This window comes from Phodopus roborovskii, unplaced genomic scaffold (genome assembly GCF_943737965.1).
Source record: "Phodopus roborovskii unplaced genomic scaffold, PHOROB, whole genome shotgun sequence".
NCBI classification, from domain to species: domain Eukaryota; kingdom Metazoa; phylum Chordata; class Mammalia; order Rodentia; family Cricetidae; genus Phodopus; species Phodopus roborovskii.
Genome location: NW_026126514.1, coordinates 22,149,757 through 22,171,431, shown reverse-complemented (window position 1 = coordinate 22,171,431; position 21,675 = coordinate 22,149,757). Strand labels below are relative to the sequence as shown.

At 42.6% G+C, this 21,675-nt stretch overlaps 1 long non-coding RNA gene across 1 annotated transcript; it reads right to left on the bottom strand.

The window, feature by feature from the left end:
* Positions 1 to 729: 729 nt before the first annotated feature.
* Positions 730 to 12,445, bottom strand: LOC127230695 (uncharacterized). The gene is made up of 4 exons (XR_007835199.1): positions 12,221 to 12,445; positions 11,006 to 11,129; positions 1,247 to 1,362; positions 730 to 1,127 (listed from the first exon to the last, which is right to left on the bottom strand). It is a non-coding gene; the product is annotated as an uncharacterized LOC127230695 (long non-coding RNA).
* Positions 12,446 to 21,675: the final 9,230 nt, after the last annotated feature.

Here is a 21,675-nt window from a genome sequence, read left to right as displayed (position 1 = left end):
AAAGCCTAGCGCAAATTTTAATCAACCTGTAAGACTTAAAGATGATTTTGGATATGCAATGCTAATTTATTACATTTCATTCTCAAAGAGAAAGTCTGTTCCCACCAAAAAGAATAGTCAAGAAAAGAAGAAAGTGGATGAGCTTGGGGTAATCCCGCTGTTACTCTGAGCAAGTAACCCTCGGTATATGCTGGCCCAATCTTGAGCTGCCACTCAATGTTAAAGGGCACTAACGACAAACCACCATTTGTCACAGTGTTTGACGAGCCAAAGAATGCCTGATAGAACAGAACTTTCACTGTGTATATAAAATTAGATTCATTCCACCCCTAGTCCTCAGGGTCACAGCATTATAAATTTAATATACTTTGTATTTATTTATTTATTTTGCTACTATTCAATAAGTGGCAGAATTTAGGTGGGGAGTGACTTAAGAATTTTAACCTAACAGGTTGACCGAGATCAATCTCTCCCTACCTCAAAAAAATATATAAATTAAAAAAAAAAACCTTTTTTTTTCTCCTAATGCATCTCTATTCACTGCTTTATGATAAAGTGAGTATATTTTCCATTCAATGTGATGGCACTAAGGATTGCTGGGCAACACCCATGGTTTTCTCCCCTTGGTTCGTTCAGCATGCATCTCACCATTGAGATCAACTGCACTGGTAATGAGTGTCATTATATTAACATCTTCACTATAAACAGTTCAGGCATTTAGAAACAAAATATCAATGAACTTAACGGTTACTTTAATTCATTTTATAAATAAGCAACTGAGAATTTTGCTCCAAGTGGTCACCAGTGTAGCCCATCCCGTAGATGGCATTCTCCGAAGTATAAGGCACAATGTGGTAGGAATGCAGCTCTTCATAGTAGAGAGACTGGGAACAGCACTCCTGTACCATAAACTTCAGCCGTTTTCTTGTATCCGAATACGCAGTCTTATAAGAGGGAGCTTCCTTAAAGTATTCATAGCTCTCTCTCTCCGTCTCTAGGTGTATCTTCCTCAGCAAATTGTTAATTAACACAGACCTTCTTAAGTAGGTTTCTGGGTCTTCAAGAAACCTGAGCTTCTCCAGGGAAAGTCTGAGGATACAAGTCCTGTCTTCGGGTAATATCAGGTGCTAGAAAGCAAAAGGAGGGAGCCATTACTCTCCACATAGGAAAAACAAACGCTGGAGCTTGGTGCTACCAATGACATTTAGGGGACAAGGAAGAGGGAGGGAGATAAGTAAATACTTACTTTTGGAAAATACCCATGGTAATCTTGATGTAAATCTTCTTCTTCTGCATATTTTCTCTTAAAGTAGGCTACTTTCGACGTTGTTAATGAATATGATGGTACTTCCCTTGGATAAGCTAAAATAAGCAAAAGAACAATTGGAGAAAGGTCAGGTGGCAGCAAAGAGAGTTTCTTCACATGGGGACCATTTGTAAGCAAAAATCCAATGGCTCCAGAGATGGCTGTCATCTCACCAAACAGCAATGTTGTTGGCAATTGTCTTATGATTGAAATGCCTGTTGGCAGGAAAATGTCATCATTTCAGACCCAAAATAGATGGTTGGTTGTATTTAGAGTTCTATGTTCATTTCCTTATGCAGCCTCAGAAATCAAATTCAAGTACTGTTTAATCTTGTGCTCTGTGTGTGTGTGTGTGTGTGTGTGTGTGTGTGTGTGTGTGTGTGCGCGCCAAAATTTACCCAAGTTTGAAATTGGTACACAAAATACAGTGGAAGGGGTTAAATAATTTCCCTTCATTCTTTTTGCTAATCTTACCAATACTCTGGGGGAAGTTAACACTTCTAGAGTAATCAAAATGACATAAAATAGTTGGTGGCCAAATTATGCCTTTAAAATAACGGTATAATCCCTAACATCAGTCTAAACAATTGTCCTTACACCCACAGATAAATGTAGTCTTCACCCCATATCAAGGAAACCTCTTTTTTGTGACAGGCTGAGACCACACAGAAAAGCATAACCAAACAAAGCACAGAGTTGTGGAGCCCAGTCCCAAGGGACACATCTACAAAACACACCCCCCACCCCACACACACACCCAAAGCTCAGGGAACACTGCAAAAGAGGGAGCAGGAAGATTCTAAGGACCAGGGCACCAGGGGGTTTGCTATGAGATTGTGTCTCCTAGAAACATCAGTAGCTATGCCCATAAAGTCTCGCCAACGTGACCACCAAAATGAGAGCTGGACACGGATGGACATGTCACACTGTACAGGAAAAAGCCCAAGACCTTAACTCTCCAAACAAAGAACTACACAGACAGCTGAAGAAAGCTGGGAGTGGGAGTTTTTGATCAGTGCCAAATGGTCAGCCCTTAAAACGTACATACGAGTAACATCGCATAAACTGAACAGGTTATAGAAAGGAATACACAAATAAATACGCATGTGCGTGTAATAACAACAGCTGAAAAGAGAGGCCACGAGTTTGAAGGAGAGCAGGAAAGGTATTTGTATTTGGGAGGGTTAGAGGCAGGAAAGGGAAGGGATAAATGTAATTAAAATGCTATTTTAAAAATAAACAAAGTTAATTAACTAATTTATTATTAACATAAGTCTATTTCTTCAGACAAAACCATTTTATCTGATTATGTTTTAATCTTCATCCTGACGTTTGACATAAATGAGGTTAATCATGAGGAAACGAAAGAGAATGGCTAGCACGGTTGACTTTAGTGTAAGATGTGAAAGTAGAAACCTTTCTTTCCTCCTTGAAAATGCTACTGCTGCTGAGGATACTGACTTAAAGGAAAAAAACAACTTGAGTTCTCCAAGATTTCCAAAAGAGTTCCCAGGATGGACTCTAGATGGCGCTGTGACCACAGAAAGGAAGCAGGATCCAAATTCCAGAGTGGCGGCTTCCAATTAAAAGCAGAGAAAGGGGCAACCAGCTTGATGGTCATCCAACCTCCAGGGGCCAAAGCATGCTCACAATTTACTTCATCCTAACCCATAACCTCAAGTATTTCTGTGTTAGAACCATTTGATTCACAACATAATGAGTATGTAGACACGTGGGTCAAATAAATTTGTACTAGGACATTTTGATGCTTCTAAAATGGAAAACTTTAGCGAGTTTAAGAATGAAAAAAATATGCTTTTCGATAATTTGCTCCCTGTAGTGCTTCCTCAGTCTCAGAGGAATGTGTACATAACTTTCACACAGCTCTCCTGCAGCTGTGGGGCTCTCCTGAGCCAGCAGGGAAAGCTACAGGCCTCACTCACCTCAAGCACCCCAAATTCTCTCTGGTGTAACTGTGGGTTATAAATCCAAGAAAGCATTAAGTTAGTTGCTAAGGAATCCAGGACTTAAAGCACTTGCTTATCCTACCTAAAAGAGGCCCATGATGGGGTGAGGACTCACCCTCCACATACACAGACCCTGACTTAATAAACAAAACATGGCTCAGATACATTTTTCACTGGTTTGAAAGGGCCAGGGAAAAAGAACAATACTGATCAAATAAAACAAATGAAACCATCACCAAACCCAGTTTTCTTGTGTTCTGTTTGGTTTGGTTTGGTTGGTTTTTGCAATAATGGAACTACTGGGATTAATTTGAAAGCCATTAATCTAATAACTAGATAACAAAACTTAGTTTATCACTTGTGATAATGACTCCTACTGTGCGTGGGCACACACATGTACACGTGTGCATGTGATATATGCCTGTGTATGTGGCCCTGTTTGTACACATCTACATAAGGCACACACGCAAATGGAGGTCAGAGGTAGGCATGATTTTCTTCCACAAGTGATCCCCATGTTACTTATTTGAGAATAGGGTGTCTCACTGAACCTCGATCACAAACTGGCTGGACAGGCTAGCCCAGAAACCCTGGGGACCCTCCTAACCTCCCCTTCTGAGCATCTGGATTGCAGGTCCTTTCCACAGTCTGGCTTTCACACGGGTGCTTGGGGTCCAAACTCAGGTATTCCTGCTCATACGGCAAGCACTGTACATGCTGAGCCATTCATGTTGCCAGCCCCTACTGCTACTTTTAAATAAACTAATTAATTGATGTATTGTGGTTCTCAAATATTAGCACACACCAGTGTCCCTTGTCTGGCTCCTTAGCATGAACTTCTTTCTGTCTGGGTCTACCTCTAACTTTTCAGTGGGTCTGGAGGGGGAAATTTGCATTTTTTATCCAATTTCCAAATGAGATTCATGCCAGCTAGCTGGGGCCACATTTTGAGAACCTGAAAGTATTAGAGCGTCAGAGAACTATACTAGTGGGCAACAAAATTTGAACTCAGCCAATCATCTGATAGCTAAGCTTAGGGATTGATTGGTTTTGTTGTGTCTATTGCTTATTGCTTGCTTCCCTTCATCAGCTTGTGTCTTTTTTTTTTTTTTTTTCATCATGTACAAAGCCAGCTCCCATTTTAATTACCCAGTAAAGAGCGAAGCCCATTTTCAACAGGATTCGGCTGGGTTCACCTTAAGAGGAATCAATGCCTGTTACTAGCATTGGTGTTTAGGCAGCTCACAATTTTTCTTGGCAAGATCTAAGGCATGGTAGAGTAAGGAAAGACTTGGAAATAAGACCCACAACTTTACTATAAGCAACATGGTTTTCATCTCTATATATGTCCTTTATTAAATATTGGCTTGCTTTATCATCTTAAGTCTGGAACATTTGTAACCAGTTAAAAGGCCATTCGTGACACAATGAAGAACAAATTTTAGCTTGGTGACACAATGGAGAACAAATTTTAGCTTGGAGAACAAAGTGTCAAACTTACTGTTCTGCCTCCCACTCCCCGGAGATCCTCTTGGGAAGCTATTTCAACCTAACTCAATATATATATTGAGTGTGTGTGTGTGTGTGTGTGTGTGTGTGTGTGTGCGCGCGCGCGCGCGCGCGCACATATGCGCAAGTATTTATATTCCTAAGGTTTTTGGGTGGCTATATTCCAGAAGTTAGCCTAAGCTACAGAATGTATCAGCCCTTGAAAATACAGAGCAAATACTCAGAGGTTCAGACCCGAACTGGCTCCTCCTGGGCAGGGCTCTTAGTCACTCAGTTTATTGTTCTTGAGGAAACACTCCCAGGCTGGCTGCTGAGCAGCTGAGCAGCTGCTGTCAGCTTGGCAATCCCCTCCACCTAGATGCCTGGCTCTTTATACTGTTTTCCACATCACTTTCTGGAAGATGGTTTTAGCCACTTTGATGCTGAAGTATGTAGCAAATGTAAGTTGCTACATCTGTTTACTCAGGGAATCAAATCTCAAAGGCTTCAGAGATGGCAGCTACATATTGATCATGCTGGGCAGCTCTTCTGAGTGCAGATGAGGAAACCATGGCCCAGAAGAGACTCCAGTTGACAGTGTGGCTAAGAGTTGGGAGTCTGGAAGTGGGGGGAGGCGTAGGTTTACTCTCCAGTTCTACTGTTTCCCAGTTGTGTGACAAATTTTCTAAACTCATTACAAATCTTATTTGTCCAGTGGGGTTACAAATACACTGACTCCTGTGGTTATGCCAAGTAGCATCACACCTAATCTATGATAAATCAGGTCATAATAATGAGTGCAAATAGACCAAGACTAGTCACACGAAAACCAAGTCCACCCCACCCCACTAGCTCAGACCTGAAGATCGTTTCCACCTCCCGGCCACACAGAGGAGATAGGTATTGGTTGAATGCTTCCAGCAGGATAACTCAGATGGCCAAGCTGAAAGACATTACACAAATCCCACAACCTCTCTGAGAGCATGTTTCTGATGTGTTACTATTGGTCATACATTTGGGGCTAAAGGAAATGCGAACCATCTATTAAATATTTATCTAATCTCACGCATGATTCATTAGTGTTGATCTGAATACACAAAGATGTTCATTTGCTGCGACTGAGTAGACAGGAATAAATGTACTTACATTCCTGCAACCAAAAAGCTTGTAATTCATCTAAAAGCAAGTGGGATGAACAAGAGCAGAGGGACTTTATGCCTTTAGAGTAGCATTCTGAGTTCTCAGAATAGTATCCAAATTACAAAACTGAATTGAGCTGAGCCGGAATTTATTTCTGAAGTGAAACAGCTAACACTGGTTTGAACATTAGAATTAAAATTGCTTTTAATGTTGTGTCCTCTATACACAACAAAATGTCTGTGCCAGGCTCCATGTCTGTCACAGTTAAGGGCTCAAGCAAGTAACACACCAAAAGCCGCAGGCCAGGGTGACCCACCTGTCATTCGAGCTCTGGCGGGGCGATTCATACATATGTCTTTAAATAAATGCTTAAAATGCAATTACAAACGATTACTTCCTTATTGCTCTGCATTTGCCTCCAGGCAACTGGAATCCTGTTAGCATTCAAGTGATTTCATTTGGTGGGAGGCCCAGGGACAGTACATTAAGGTAACATCATTAGAAAATTAATTTATAAACACTTAGAAGGGCAGACAACAGTAAAAGGACACCCCGTCTAAGTAATAGTCATTTTTCTTTCTTTTTTTAGGTCAAAGAAGAAACCCAAGAAAGAGCTGAGAGCTGCTGTGTTCAGTTCTTTAATCTTAGTAGTTTCTGTTTTCTCCAATGTTTTAACCGACACGCAGAAAAGACCAGTTGAAGCCGTGTGGTTAGAGGTGTGCATCCCAACTCCAGACAAAAGGGGGTGAGGCTGATCTTTGGGGAAGTAAGCATTGTGTGGGACCAACAGCCCATACCTGTCATAGACACAGCATGGCCCTCTCAGTTTCCCTTTGAAAGTATAAGTGTCTTGTCTGTCTGTCTCTCTGTCTGTCTAAACTATGCCTAACAGATAGGGAAACTATGAGATGCGATAGTTTTCATCTTGATGGCTTTAATACTTTTGTTTGGGATTATCTAATCTATGGCTGGTGATTTAACCCTGTAACTTGGTGATAGAACAATCACCTTGCATGATCAGGACGTGGGTTCAGTCCTCAGTGTAGCCAGAAAAACACAAACCGGAAATAATAACAACAGCAACAAAGAGAATTATCTCATCTGACCCTGCTAGCCATATTCTGCAGTCTTGCTGCATGGCTTAAAGCATTCCGTCATGACTAACCCCGGCTCTGTCATTTGTTTCGTGGCTTCAGGGTATAACCTGAAAGAACCTGAGGTTTTTTTCATGGGGTGGTGGGGGGGGGTGAAAATTTTCCAATTCACTGATTTGTATGTCACTTAGCTGAGATGGCGCTTTAAAAGCATTTTCTTCAACGTCTGTCACACACACTCATAATTCCAGCTCAATCTCTGTTATGTATCATTACTGCAATGACCCCTTTTCAAACCATGAATATATATCCTACTCAAAGGCATCATGTTATATGTAGGACATTTGTGCCCTCACTGGTGTGAAACACAGGTTACATAAAACATTCATGAGTGTGTCCGTGAAGGCAGATGGGAACAATGTCCAAGGCTGTCCTGGCTTGCTTTTCGTGGACATACAGCATTGTTGACCTCATCAGCTATTTTCATTCTGTCAATACCCCCACAAGTACCCGGCACCTTTCCGCATGGCATTCTCTATGGCAGCAAAACACAATGTCGGGGTTTAGCTCTGAATCAATGGAGCAATCTGTTTCTTCAGACTGAGCATCTATTCCAAGCACAATATTGATTTCATTGGCAGTTTTGGATTACTAACAAGTTGCATATTCTGGAAGCCTTTCTTAGGAACTTCCAGAGATACTGATGGCCAGTGATTCCTCAAGACAGCAGCAGCATTGTCTGGCCTGAGATTCCTGGTCCTCTGGCATAATCCCAAGTACAAAAGTGAACTACTGAACAGAGCATCGGCAGTCCCATCTTGTTCTACTGGTCACTGGACCAGAGAGAACACCATTAAACCAGAGGTGACCAGCCAAGCAATAGGGAAGCTATACTTCACCACAGCCCATTTCTCCAGTAAGCTAGCCAATGACAATGACAGAGGCCAAAAGTCATGAGCTTTGACAGAGTACACCTTCTGATTTATCACTCTGGTGGAATGGTGCCCCCATTCCCTGGCCCCTTCCATCTTAGAATGTCGGACTGACAAAGAAAGAAAATTGGCCGAGCAACTACAATTTTTGGGTGTGATTTCCAAAAATTACATCACCAATAATATCTAGAGAGAGATTTTAACTCCTGTGGGTACCTAAGGCCAGTACCCAGAGAAGAGTTTTTAATCCCTGACCTGTGCACAACAGAGGCCTTTTAGAGTCCTAACCAGTATCACCCACGTACTCTTTTGTTTGCATGTCATCCATTGTCATAGTTTACTTGGGTGTATCAACAAAACATCCCCAAGGCCTGTTTTGCTTCTGTTTTCCAAGAAGGTCTGTGTTAAATTCAAGTCAGAACCGCCACTTGCTTCTCTACCACCCCTTGCTCTGCTGTTGAGAAGTTCTGCCTTCTGCTCTTGTGGTGTCTGATTTGAGTTCCCAACTAGAGACTCTCTAGCAAGAAAATTACCTTCAGCAGTGGGGGACCTTCCTTCTCCAGGCACGGGGCACCCTTGAAATGAATGCACTGTGCTTAGGCATTCTTCCAAAGCCACTGGCTGTCTTACTTAGATATGACAAGTGGCACGTAGGGACATCATTGAGCCTTTGGGCTCCTATTCCCACGTTTCCTTTAAAGCATCCCCAGCTTTTTCACATCATGACCATGGGCCCTTTGGACAGGCACCTGAAGTCTCACAGACCCTCTGATCCATCCCTGCAGAGGCCCCAGTTTCAAACGTGTGCCTCTTCTCCATTCACTCACTAGTATTTACAAGTCTCCTATCCTCTCGGTTAAGAAGACTTTCTCTTGCCTCTACAGCCAAGAATATAAATGTAAGTTTTGGTTTATTCTAAATATAAAGCTATTCTTGACAGCACTGAATGCAACACTAGTAAATCCTTACTGCCTTTTGTTAATATCCCCCCATTATCCTCTCTGAGAATTATTTCCTGAAACGGGGTAGGTGTGTATTGGTGTCTTTGTATAATTTTGACTGGGAAAAAATTTAAAATAATTGTGTTAGACTAAAAGGGGCAAGTAATGTACTAGAACTATTTAAACAAACAACTTTTTAAAAATTAAGTTAATAATGTAATTTTTAATGTAAATTCAATGTAAGTAAAGAGAGTTAACTAGACTGGCTGATGCAGGGCCCCAGGGCCAGCATGAAGGCACGTTTTTCTTCCTTTGCCTCAAATTCTGAAAGTTTGTTCCATTCACACATGACTCCATTTCTGGGAAAGTTATTTTCTCATATATATATATATATATATATATACATATATATATATATATCTCCTTTCATATTTATGTTGTCATGTAGGTTTCAGAAGCACACGCTGCTCTGGAAGACAGTCTAAGTTGGCTATGCATTGCCTCTCAAGCATGCTTGGGGCTTCAATGTTTTCCCTGTTGAAACTGAGTCATGAGCAGACAGCCTAGGCCTGGAAGCCTTGATAGAGATTTCAAAGATTCCATTGTGTCTCAAGGCATCTTTGAAGACTTACAGGAGCTTCACAACATAAATCTGAGTTGGTGTGCACCTAAAAAGTTCCTGACAGAGTGAGCAGCTAGAAACAGAGGACTGCAATTAGATCTTGGTTTCAGCCCTAGGCATTGGATCTCACCTTGGTCTAGTCTAAGCATCATATTCCAAGTATACACACACTCTTTACAATCAAAAGTGTGGAAGTCTGGATGGCAGCTACACTGATGAGGGCACCTACATCCTTCAAAAGCAATGTTTTCATGGGGGAATCACCATAACTATGGAAGCCATCCACATCTCTAGGATTAAGTGTCTGCTATCATAATACCATTTATTTATTTATTTATTTAGGATTAAATGCTATGGCATCCGCAATGGATGACTGTCATACAGACATGCTCACCAAAATCTGTACAGTACGTAGTCTGCATATTACACTCCCATGATGAAAATCAAGACAAAAGTTTGAGAAGCACTTCGAATTTTTGATTGTAACAGTGGTCTCAGTGGACAGTGGTCTCAATGACACAGATATCAAAGGACACAGAAGTTTTAAACTTCCCATAAGAAAAGAGATATAAATAATATATGTGTAAATTACAAGACTGATGCATATACATGAACCAATCATTGTGGCTGCTTTTCTCACACACTCCTGAGAAAGAGGCCAGGCACAGAACACTTACACATCCCCTGGAAGACTGCAGTGAGTCTCATCAGTCTCCACGGATTTGTTTCTCACAACAAGATATGGTAATTATCATGGAAGAAGGGAGATGGGAAGAAGGCTGATACTAAGAGCTAATGAACTCTGCAGTTTGGGGTGGTTTATGTATGGTTATCTTACCCTAACATTATTAAACTACAGTGATTTCCATAAGCGACCATAAAAATGAATGACTTCAAAGTCTCACGACAGTCATAAAGCCATATAAAATCAGAAAAAAATTTTGAATGGGAATCTGAGTAGATTCTCTCCAACTGCACAGCCCTATTGAGAGCACATTTTTCTGAGTTTGTTATTCACAGGGCTAGTCACCTCTGACATGGATCGTTCAGTGCACCAAGCTCTACAGGGTTAGGGAGCTGAACGTTTGCTTATACATTAAATTCAGTTTTACAATTGAGAGGAAAGCAGTTAATTTTTCTTGGTCTCTATCTTAAGTGTTCATGAAAACTAGCATTCAACTTGGCAACTTAAAGGTTACTCTTGCTTTCTCTCACCACAGACCCATACTGCCAGTGTGCTCAGAAAGCTTCTACTTGACATTTTCCGGGATCCAAGGTCCCTCACTTGGCCCACCTAATTCACAGGAGTCTAAGGGAGGATCTTCAGCCAGCCCACAAATGTCCTTTTTACAAAATGGAAAAAAGAAAAAAAAAACCCTTTATTGACTTTAGCCCAGCAGCAGCCCATATAAACAGCCCCTTCTATTGATCCTGTATGTTGCCACGATGCTACATTAGCATTTATTTCTCTGGATACATATTTAAACAGTAATTTCTCTCCGGCGGGTGGATTACCTGGCAATGCTGACTCAGTCCGAACAGTGTAAGTCTAGGACAGCCTCAGAAGATTTGGTGAGAGCTCCCCTCGGCACATGGGGCATGTCTCACAGCCCCGGACTCATGAATGATGACCGGAGATCTTGAAACAAGGAGACACACTGGCATAAGTCACCTCTACCGAGTCAGGAATGCAGAGACAAGAACTGGTTATCAGAGCAGGAGATGGCATGAGGGGGATAGGGGGTGTGTTGGGGGCGGGGGACTGAGATGTTTGAGGTGGGGTTGATCTGGAATCTGGATTAGACAGAGAGATAAACCTTCATACTCACACAATTACTTAAGTTTAAGTCAGAACAGCATCAACTCTCCCTAAGAGATTTGCAAAGTGCCCAATAACTCATCCCATCAGTTATTTATGGTGATTATTTGGGGAAGATTGATTTTTAAAATCACAGTCAGCTCTTGTACAATTTCAGGCTGTTGCCCTCTCCAAAATCACAAAGCAATTAACTCAAACCACAGTAACTTGGTCTTTCTCTGGCGTGGTGACTCTTTCTGGCAAGGTTTGAAGTAGCCAGACGCTGCTACACGTCTGAAGACAGTTCTCAGCAAAGAGCTCCGTTTAACCACACCTAGTCTGCATGGCTGTGTGCTCACGGATCTCATCATCTTCTATATTTAGAGAGACGGGCTTTCCAAGGGAAGACGGGCATCCAATAAGGACGATCTCATCTAGAGAGGTGAGTTACTATGGTTACTGCTCAGGAGGCTGAGGACCCGTGAACGGCTGCTCCTGGCCAGATGGACCCTTTCCAGCTGAGGACCTAAAACAGAAGCCTGCTCTCCATACGTGTTGACTGAATTTAGTGGAGCCCACTCTGTGTGGTTTTGTCCGTAACCACCACAGGCTGCCTTTGGGCGCCCGCTGTGTCCAGCTCTCCAGCCTCAGGCAGCCAGGCAAAGCAAAACCAAGGAAGGTGGAAAACTTCTGAACACTAACCGAACAGTAGTTAGTCGAGGGGGAGTCTCAAAATCCAATCCTGGGATTTAAAAATCAAATCAAGTTATTCGGGACCAGTGGCTGGTCACTTTTCAATGGTTGGGGGGCGGGGTGGGATCTGAGGCCAAGTCCCTAGCCTCTTGCGCTAGGGAACGCGTATCTTCTCTGGGCCTCTGGGTCAGACGCCTGGCTGGAGGGGTCCTGGCATACCTTGCGAGGGGTACACTCACCCGAAGACTGCGTATGCAAGTGTTTCGCAGCTCCTGTTTTTCGCGGAGGTGTCACTCTTCGGACTGGCTCTGACAGCGACAGCGGCAGCAGTGGCGGGCAGCGACTACAGCTTGGCGGGGCGGACGGCTCCTGCAGGTCGGTCCCTCCTTCTCTGAAGCGCCTCTCGCTCCGGCTCAGAACGCGAGGCGGGCGCGCGGCTTTTCTAGGCGCGCATTGGACCAAAGGGAGCAGATGTTATCTGGTTGCTAGGAGCGTTGCTAGGAGGCGATGACGCCCCTCCACCGCTCGGAACAAGTTTCCTGAAGGTCTCGAGCGCCAGAGGGGGCTGCTGAGAGCCAGTCTGGGAAACTTATACCTGGAGCGAAGGCTGGGACGAAGGGGTCCAGCCACGCGCCACTGACTTAGTCCCAGAGAGGTGGCAACGCGGAGCGTCGCGGGCTTGAGCGTTGAGCGGAGCCTCGCGTCCCAGGAAACGGTCATTCACTGGAGGCTAGATGGGTGTCCCCAGGGAAATTGAATTTGGGGACAGTGGTGGAACTACTTAAAGGTGTGAGCTGAGCTGTGGGATCCTTTCGCTCTGGGACTGTCTCCCACTGTGTTCCTGTTCCTATAAGCAGGTTTGAGCAGTTGGTGGATTTGGGAGAGGGAAATATTAATCCATGAAACTCAATCTGGAGTGTAATTCCTTTGGCCACCCGGTATGGCTGCCTCCTGACAAGGTGTCAAAGATTTAGGGGTGATGCCACAGAGTAGGGGAGGGGGGTTTCCAATGTTCTAAAGTACTTCATTCACACAAGTAGACTTCACTTGGATCCCAGAGGAAAATAACCCTTCAATTAATATGAACTTTTCTGAATAAATAAATAAATAATTGCAAAAATATATGAAGTTGGAAGAAAGATGTAGGGATTTCTAGGGTAGTGGTTCAGGGAGTGGAGAGTGGATATGATCAAAACACACTGTATACCCACATTAAATTCTCAAAAGACAAATAAAATGTATATTTTTAAATGCACCCACAAGGGCTCTTACTTTTCCCAAAGAAAACTGGAAGGGACTATATACATTTTGATCATTTTTGCTTTATTGTAATTTCCACAAAGGTTTGCATGCTCTCCAGAAGGAGCTTTTGTTCTTAACCATTGCTTCTCGGTATCCCTGTTGTTAAATTGTGCGATTTTATCGAGAAAAGACATGGTAAGAACCTCAAAGTGGGATCATTTGAGAAGCTAATGAGCAAACTCAAGAAAGGGAGACAAAATACCTAGTAAAGACATTTTGCCTAATGTGTCCCCTTGATGGTAAATTTCCTTCAAGGAAGGAGCAAAGCTTTTTCCTGGCTCCCTAGAGAGTTAGGTCAGGGCCAGGATGGAAGTCAGCACCACTGGGAATTGCTTACAAAGAAATACTGTTTGTTTAGATCCAGGACAGGCTTGCTGTGTTAAGTACTGCCATAGTAGCCATTTTCAAAGCCAATGGAGCAACAATGTGACTCCACAGCTCAGAGCCTTCTGGCATCTACTTAATGCCTCTGTCAAACTTTGATCTGGGAGTTGTGTTTGCCCTGAGGTTTGAGAGGCTAATGAGCTGAGCTGGTTCTGTGCAAAGAAGTAACAAGTAGCCAAGGTGGGCTAACGAGCTGATAATAATCGTAAAGTTACCGCAATGGGGACTAAAGGTGAACTTTGAGAGCAGTTCAGACCCCACCCGCCAACCCCCACCCCTACCGCCGTTTCTCCCTGGCATCCCTTGGTATGTTACATGGCTACCTTGCTTTTGGCAGCAAGAGAGACTAAAAGGGGCTGCCATTCTTTTCCTTCTCCTCCAGCTCGTCCCCAGGGATCAGACATTGACCTTTAGCTTCCAGGCACCCTGGACTTGTCTATACCTTGTATGAAGAAGGTTCCAAGGTCTCCAGGGTTTATGTGCATGGTATTTCTTTCTCTTTAATGTGCCTCCCTCTCACCTGGCTTCTGCCCACCCAGCCGGCAAGTGGCTGTTTAAATACATCCTCCTATCAGCTTTCCTAGTTACAGCCTGAGTCACACTCCCCCAGCCCACCCTACAGGATTCACCCTTCCGCATTCTAAGCTAGTTCTCTCAGGATAACAGTGAGCGCCCAGTGTCTAGCACACAGCAGCACCAGGTGCATGCCAGAAGCCCTGCCGAACCTATGGCCATGGTGTCTGTGTCTTCCTGAGCAGGGTAACTGTTAGCTTGAGCCCCACACTGACTATGAGGACTGAAGACAGGAGCTGCTATCCTTTTCAGCTGGGGTGTGGGAAGACTTAATGAAGCACTGTATTTACCCACTGACTTCATTCTCTTTTCGAGGACCACTGGTCTCCATGAGCTGCAGGAAGAACTCAACCTAGAGTCACTTTGTATTTCCCTAGCACCCGTCTTCCCAGCCCCTCCCAACTGATCAGGGCTGTCAATCCTCTAAGTTGATCTGGCCTCTCTTCCCTAAAACTGTATCCCCGAAGGCTGGGCAACAACTCAGTCAGTGAAGTGCTTGTCACACAAGCCCGAAGACCTGAGTTCAGTTCTCCAGACCCACCTTTAGAAATTGAGTATATGATAGCTGCCAAGGCAGAAGCAGGCATATCACCGAGGCACAGTGCCTGCCCTGCAGGAATGGGGGTATATCTCAGTATCTGAGCATCTGTCTAGCATGTATGAGCCTGTAGATGCAGTCTCCAGGACTGAAAATAGCCAAAACCCACCTGTAATCGCATACTATTTCACTATGGAACCAAGGCCGAGTATTCAGGGGAGCAATACGGACACACATGTAATGTGTCTGAATTGAGGGTGAAACCTGGCCCACTGTGATGTAACTTCTGAGTCATTGCCCCGTCTTCCTTAAAAAAAAAAAGTAGACATTAAAAAATATGAAGGGTCATGGTGATATCAAGGTGACAGAGTGGCCTTGTGACAAAATTAGGAACAGAACAAAGGTATGACTCTTCATCCCTGCAGGTCCAGTGATGTCTGCAAATATTTGTGTTGTTTTTTGGTGAATTTACCTTGCTGTATATCCCAGGCCAGCTTTGAACTCTAGACCTCCTGTCTCCGCTTTCTGAATGCTAGGATAACAGTCATAGGCTACTATGTCCAGACTAAAGCAGATGGAACTTTACAAATGCTTTACTCCTGTTAGCCTCCTTTTCAGCAGTATTTCCAAATCCTCCTGGAGAACTATCTCCAGAAATTGTAAGGCTTACACGAAGCTTTAGGGTGTTCATATGGATTTGACTCAGCGGTCATATCTCCAAATTGGAGATGGTTAATGTTTTCAAAGGAACTCTACAATGCACTACAGACAACTAAGGACTGCCAAGAATGGAAGAAACAGTCTTCCCCAGGGAAAAGCACACCAACTGGTTATCCAATACCAAATGGTCAGCCCTGAAAACATGCATACTAGTAACATTATACAGACTGAGTAGGTTGTATTTGTGTATTTAGGAATATATATGTATATACATAAATTCATATAACAAAGAAAAAAAGAGGCCATGAATTTGAAAGAGTACAAGTATAGAAAAGATACTGTATTTTAAAAAAAAGTTAAAAAATGCAAAAGGGGATTTCCAATTATAAATAAATCATGCTATAGCGTTTAAAAGCTACCACATGGGCTAGGAAATACAAGGAAACAGAGATCCATGGTCATAGAAAGGGGTGTTATTTCAGCCTGTAAGGGTGGGAGAGTCTCAATTGAAGTGTCAGAAGGCAGCAGTCCTAGGGAGAGTTCTAGAGACTCCAGAAGATATATTCTAAACTTAGTTACCGAAAGACCTGTTTCTTCTGCATTCTTTTTTACGTGCAGCTTAAATTGTGTATTTTGGTATCTTAATGTACCATCTGTGGTGGCCCATATGTAGGAGCATCCAGCCTTGCCTAGGCTACCGCTCAGAGCAATTTGCTCTGGACTTGGATACTTCATTTCAGCAGTGCCCCCACTGTCCTGAAATGCTTGCAACCCAACATGACTGTTAGTGAACATGAAGATCCCTTTGGCCAGCCTATAATGTCCTAGTGCAGCCATGGATGAGAAGGAACTGGGGGGGGGGGCGGAACAGACAACTTGCTAGAGTGTCTCTTTCATTCACAGTGTGGGTCTAGGAGCTTGAACTCGCGTCTCTATGGCCTGATTCCCTGCCTTCTTAGAGACAGTGGAGTTCTGTAGCTGATCCTGGCCGATAGAGGTTGGGCAGAAGTGTGGCTCCCAGATCAAATTGCTTCATTCTCTCTCATGTGTAAGGAGTAAGGTTTTTCTGCCCGCCGCTGGTCTTGTCCCGCCACCGCATCTTCCCCAAATAACACACTGAGACTCTGTATTTGATATAATGCTGTTGGCCAGTTACTTGTTTCTTATCGGCTAGCTCTGTCGTAAGTATTAACCCATTTTTGTTAATCTAATATTTTCATGTGCTCTTACTGGAGAGCCCCTACTCCTTACACTCATGCCTTTTTTTTTTTTTTTTCTTCCCTGTTGACTAGGCAGAGTGCTCCTCGAGAACACATTATGACTCTAAGGTGGCAAAGTCTCAAAAGAGGAAGCACTCAGAAGAAAGATACATGGTCAAAAAATTGGTTCAGACTGTGGAGTTTAAGACCTTTCTCAGGCAAATATACACTTATTTAGGACAGCGACTGGCATTAGTGCCACAACTAATATAGAAACAGTTCATAAAAATAGTGGAAAATCAACTGTCCCTGGAGCATTTATAGAATAAACGATGCTGCATTTTCTTCCAGTTTGGGCTTTGCTTTCATGGTGTGGACATGCCACAGTGGAACAACCAGGCTCCCTCTCATTTGCGCTCTGTGCATCTGAACACCGTAAACTAATTAGAATTGAGTAAACCCAGAACAAGATTTCTGGATAAGAGTGTCACTGAAGGGAAAATCACCTGCACTGGGCCTGTGAAAACCCACAGCTGCCCTCAGGGTTTTCCCGGTTTGTTTCAGTAATCTTAGTATCGTGATATTTACTTGGATCCTTGCTTAGCTGATATCTGGCTCACAAAAGCCCACATCATTCCGAAGCTGAGCAAATCTTCTGCTGCTCAGGGTAATGCTTATGGCTCTGGCACACATGCACACCTGCAGCTGGGGTGGTTTCCAAGTTAAGGTTTTTGTATATGGCAAAATAATATCATTCAGGCACATAGAATTTACATGTGGGTTCTGCAAAAATATATATATATCATTTTCAACATAAAAAAAATGACACAGACATACAAACCATCTGATAAAAATTTATTGACAAGACCAGTAACAAAACTTTTACAAAGTCGGACTCGCTTCTCAGTTTGGAACTGCCATGAATTCAGTGTCACCAGACATTTTGAACAAACTGAGGCTAATGCTTCTACGTTTCGTTTTATTAAAAAAAAGAAGAAGAAGAAGAAGAAGCAATTCAAATTTGTCCTCATGCATTTAAATATCTAGTACAAGAACAGATTTCAGGCTGCACAAATGTGCCTTTCCATGTCACTGAACCTGAGCATCTTCTATGATTTCTAGAAGAAAATCTGCAAGTCTTCAAGCCATGAATTCATTCTTTATCAGGCAAACAATTTTACACATCCTAATGGATTTCAAAGCTTGTCTCCAGCACAAGACTACCGATATCCTATACCTCTCTGGTGGCCTGGTGGAGAACAGTGACCAGCGGTGGAGCAAAACGGTCAACACAAAATTGGAAACAGTACAGAAGTTAGAAAAAGTACACCAGTGTTCAGTTTCACAATTTAATGACACCAAAACCTTTCCCATCATGCTAATTTTTTTCACTGACAGAAGGAAATTAAGGAATGGGGAGGGTCATTACACTCTGCCTGTTCTTCAGGCACACAGAAAGGTATGATTTAAGCTTTAATGGGGCACCCTGAAGGCAATGAGGCCATGCTAGAGGAGAGGCACAGGACTCAAGTGGAGTGGTGTGATGATTCATTTTCTCTCTCTCTTTCCCTCTCTTACACATGCATGCATACCCTTGATCACACAGGCATTAATGAAGATGAACCTTCTTAAAAGAGGGGACATGTGAGTGAGGCCAGGCCTAAGAAAGGCTCAGGGCGACTCTTACTTGACAATGACCTGGCTTTCAACAATAAACTTGTCAAAAATTATGCTAGTGGCTTGGAAATCTAGGCGAAGACCCAATTTTATACTAAAAATGTATAAAACCATGGCTAACCATCAAAGAGCAAGAGCAGTGCAGCACACAAAGAGGAAACACGAACTTGGAAGAGAAGATCATGGCCCCGCACCTGCAGTATCCAGCCAGGAGCAGAGCAACCCTGGGAAGCTCTCCCCACAGAGAACAGCCTGCTCCACCGTAGGGTAAAACCTCCTGAAGACGGCTCCCAAAAATAGTTACATGTGCTCAGAATGAATGAATCATTCACATTTACATTTTCTATGCAAGTTCTTCAAGGACACCCATCAAAAGTTGAGATATGAAAGAAAAACCAATAAAATATTTTAAAACAACAGAACCGCACACGGTATGCATATGGCGAAACATAGACGTGTGAATGTGAACAACTGTTTCAGATGCCATATGAAAACTAAAAAAAAAAAAAAAAAAAAAAAAAAAAAAAATAGAAATACTCAGATTTATCTTGTACTGTGAACACAAAATATTGCTATGAAATCTTGCATGTTCATTAAAAATGAGTTTTTAAAGCTTTCCATTTTCTAGGGGGATAATGAAAGTGTGTTTACAAAGGAAGTGATTATGAGAGTGAGGAAGGCTGTTGGGGTGGGAGGTAGACAGCCATGTTCTTCAGAGAAAGTGATGAGGTGGCTTTCAGAACCCTTTCTAGTGAGGGATGGGATGGAGTGGAACCCTTTCCACAAGCTGCATTCAGATCCCATTTTGGAGGGGGACAGCTAGTTGAGTACTTTTCCTCCACTCAAACTGTTATAAAGGGATGTGTGCACTCAACTCAAAGATGGAAAACCCCTGAATAAAAGTGGAGTTGTAATTTTTTATGTTGTCAGCACTTAAAGAAACAAACCTGCACTAGGCTGTGGTGGCACACGCCTTTAATCCCAGCACTCGGGAAGCAGAGGCAGGCGGATCTCCATGAGTTCGAGGCCAGCCTGGTCTACAAGAGATAGTTCCAGGACAGGCTCCAAAGCAATACTGAGAAACCCCACCTCAAAAAAAAAAAAAAAAAAAAAAAAAAAAAAAAAAACCAGGCCAACAAGATGCCACAAGTCAAAATCCCTGCCATGCAAGCCTTCTGACCTTAGTTTGATCCATGGGAACCAAGTAAAAATGGAAGAAAAATGACTCCATGAAATTGTCTTCTGACCTCTATAGACATACTGTGGCATGTACTCTACCTACACACATCATGTCTACACACACACACACACACACACACACACACATTTTAAATCAGAACCTAACACATTATTTTCTAAAGAACACTCCAACTGTAACTTTTAGTCAAATTACTGGCAGAGAGCTAAAAATGTCAATTACTTTGATATAGCAACATAATAAATATAATATATTTATATTAATATAATGTATATAAATATATAACCTTATTATAAAAATAAAATAGCATAAAGTCTGTAAAAAGCTTGCATGTCTTCAAAACTTGTGCAAAAAAAAATGTTTTCCATATAGGATCTCACCCTACATCCACAGCAGGGGCTCACAGAGCTTCTTATATCAGTTGAGAACCTTTCAAGAATTGTATTTCTCCTAGTGTAAATAAGTAAATTGGACTAACAACCCTGGCTGATGAATAGAGAGGGATGGCTCAAAGGACTTGAAGTTTGCAACTGTTTTCAGAGACCATGAAAGGAAGGCAGGGTATCAGAATGAAGGCCTCACTAATTTGCATTGAATGGTCATTGCTCAGTTCGTCTCTGCTGTAGGGCCTGGTCCACAAGTGGCTGCCAGCACAAAGCATGTAGCAGGCCATATACACAGAATATCGTAATAGCCTCAGATCAGCTCACTGGGCAGGGTTTTCCTCATTCACTCCATGTGATTATCATCATTTCAACATCTACCTGCTTGCCATAAGTTACCCGTCCTGTGTGCAGTAGATCGCCCTTCCCCTCAGAATGCAGAGTTTCCAGGTACTTAGAAGCCACTGTTTATCAATGTGTATGACCAACTAAGGCAATGTGCAGGGTCACAACACCTCTCCCAGCAGAAATGGCAAAGGCAAGGCCGTACAGACAGGCAACAGAAGCCAGCTTTAGATCCAGACTCAGTAACATTGTCCGACCCATAGGAAATAGTTTCCCCTGCAATGAATGTGTCATAGCAAATGGAATTAGACGCAAAAGTAAATAGGTCATAAACCGCTGTATGCAGACAGCAGAATAGTTCTCAGTATTGAAAAGAAATGAGCTATCAAGGCATAAAAAGACACCAAAATGTAAATGCAGATTGCAAGTAAAAGAAGACAATCTGAGAAGTCTGCACACTGATTGATTCCAACTATGTGACATTCTGGAAGACAAAACTATGAAGACAGAATAAAGATCAGTGGTTGCCAGGACTTAGTGAGGAAGGGATTCAGCAATCAGAACACAGAGGAGTTTTACGATGGTGAAAATACCCCACATGCTATTATGATAAAAAAGATACACATTGCATGTGCTTCAAAACTCACACAGTATATAACCGAGGAAAGACCCTGACATGAAATACTCACTTCCTGTAAGGAAGGCTTGGCATAGATTGACTGATTGTACAAGATTCGACTCTGTGTCAGGCAGGATTCTGACAGTGAAAAGTGTGTGTGAATGAGGGGCAGGGGTAGGTGGGGTCTCTGGGTTTTCTGGGGAGCCCAAAATCACTCTGAAAAAGAAAGTTCATTATCTTTTCTTAAAAAAATATCACAAAGCATCATGGTTTAACCCAAAAATACAGTTCCAAAGTCATCCATACAAACATAAAATTTTCACAATAGAGTTTATACACTTTCTCTTCCTATTTATAAATGTAAAATGAAATCTGTAATACAATTATAGTTTAAAATTCTTGGAAATACTTTGTAATTTGTACTAATAAAACTCAACGTGTGGCTGCATTAATTGGTAGCATAATAAATGTTGCTTTATAATGGGGACGAATTGAGCAATAACAAAGGTTACCATGGGATGCAGGGGCGTCTAGCAAAGTCAGTGAGCTTTGCCCATATGTCCACTGTAAGGAACCTGACCAATCCTCTTATGAAAGAAATGTGTCTCTAGAATGCAAGTGCTTTATATAGGACCACTTCTGAGGAATTATCTTTCTGTTCCCGAACACATCTCTCAATTAATCAGAATGTAACTGGCAGCTTTCATGGCCAGGTAAGATGACATACTAGGAGCCCCCCCGCATGACCAGGTCAATAGGAATGGGAATGGGCATAAGAAAGAACAGATTCCATCTCAAAGACAGAAAGAGGAAAAA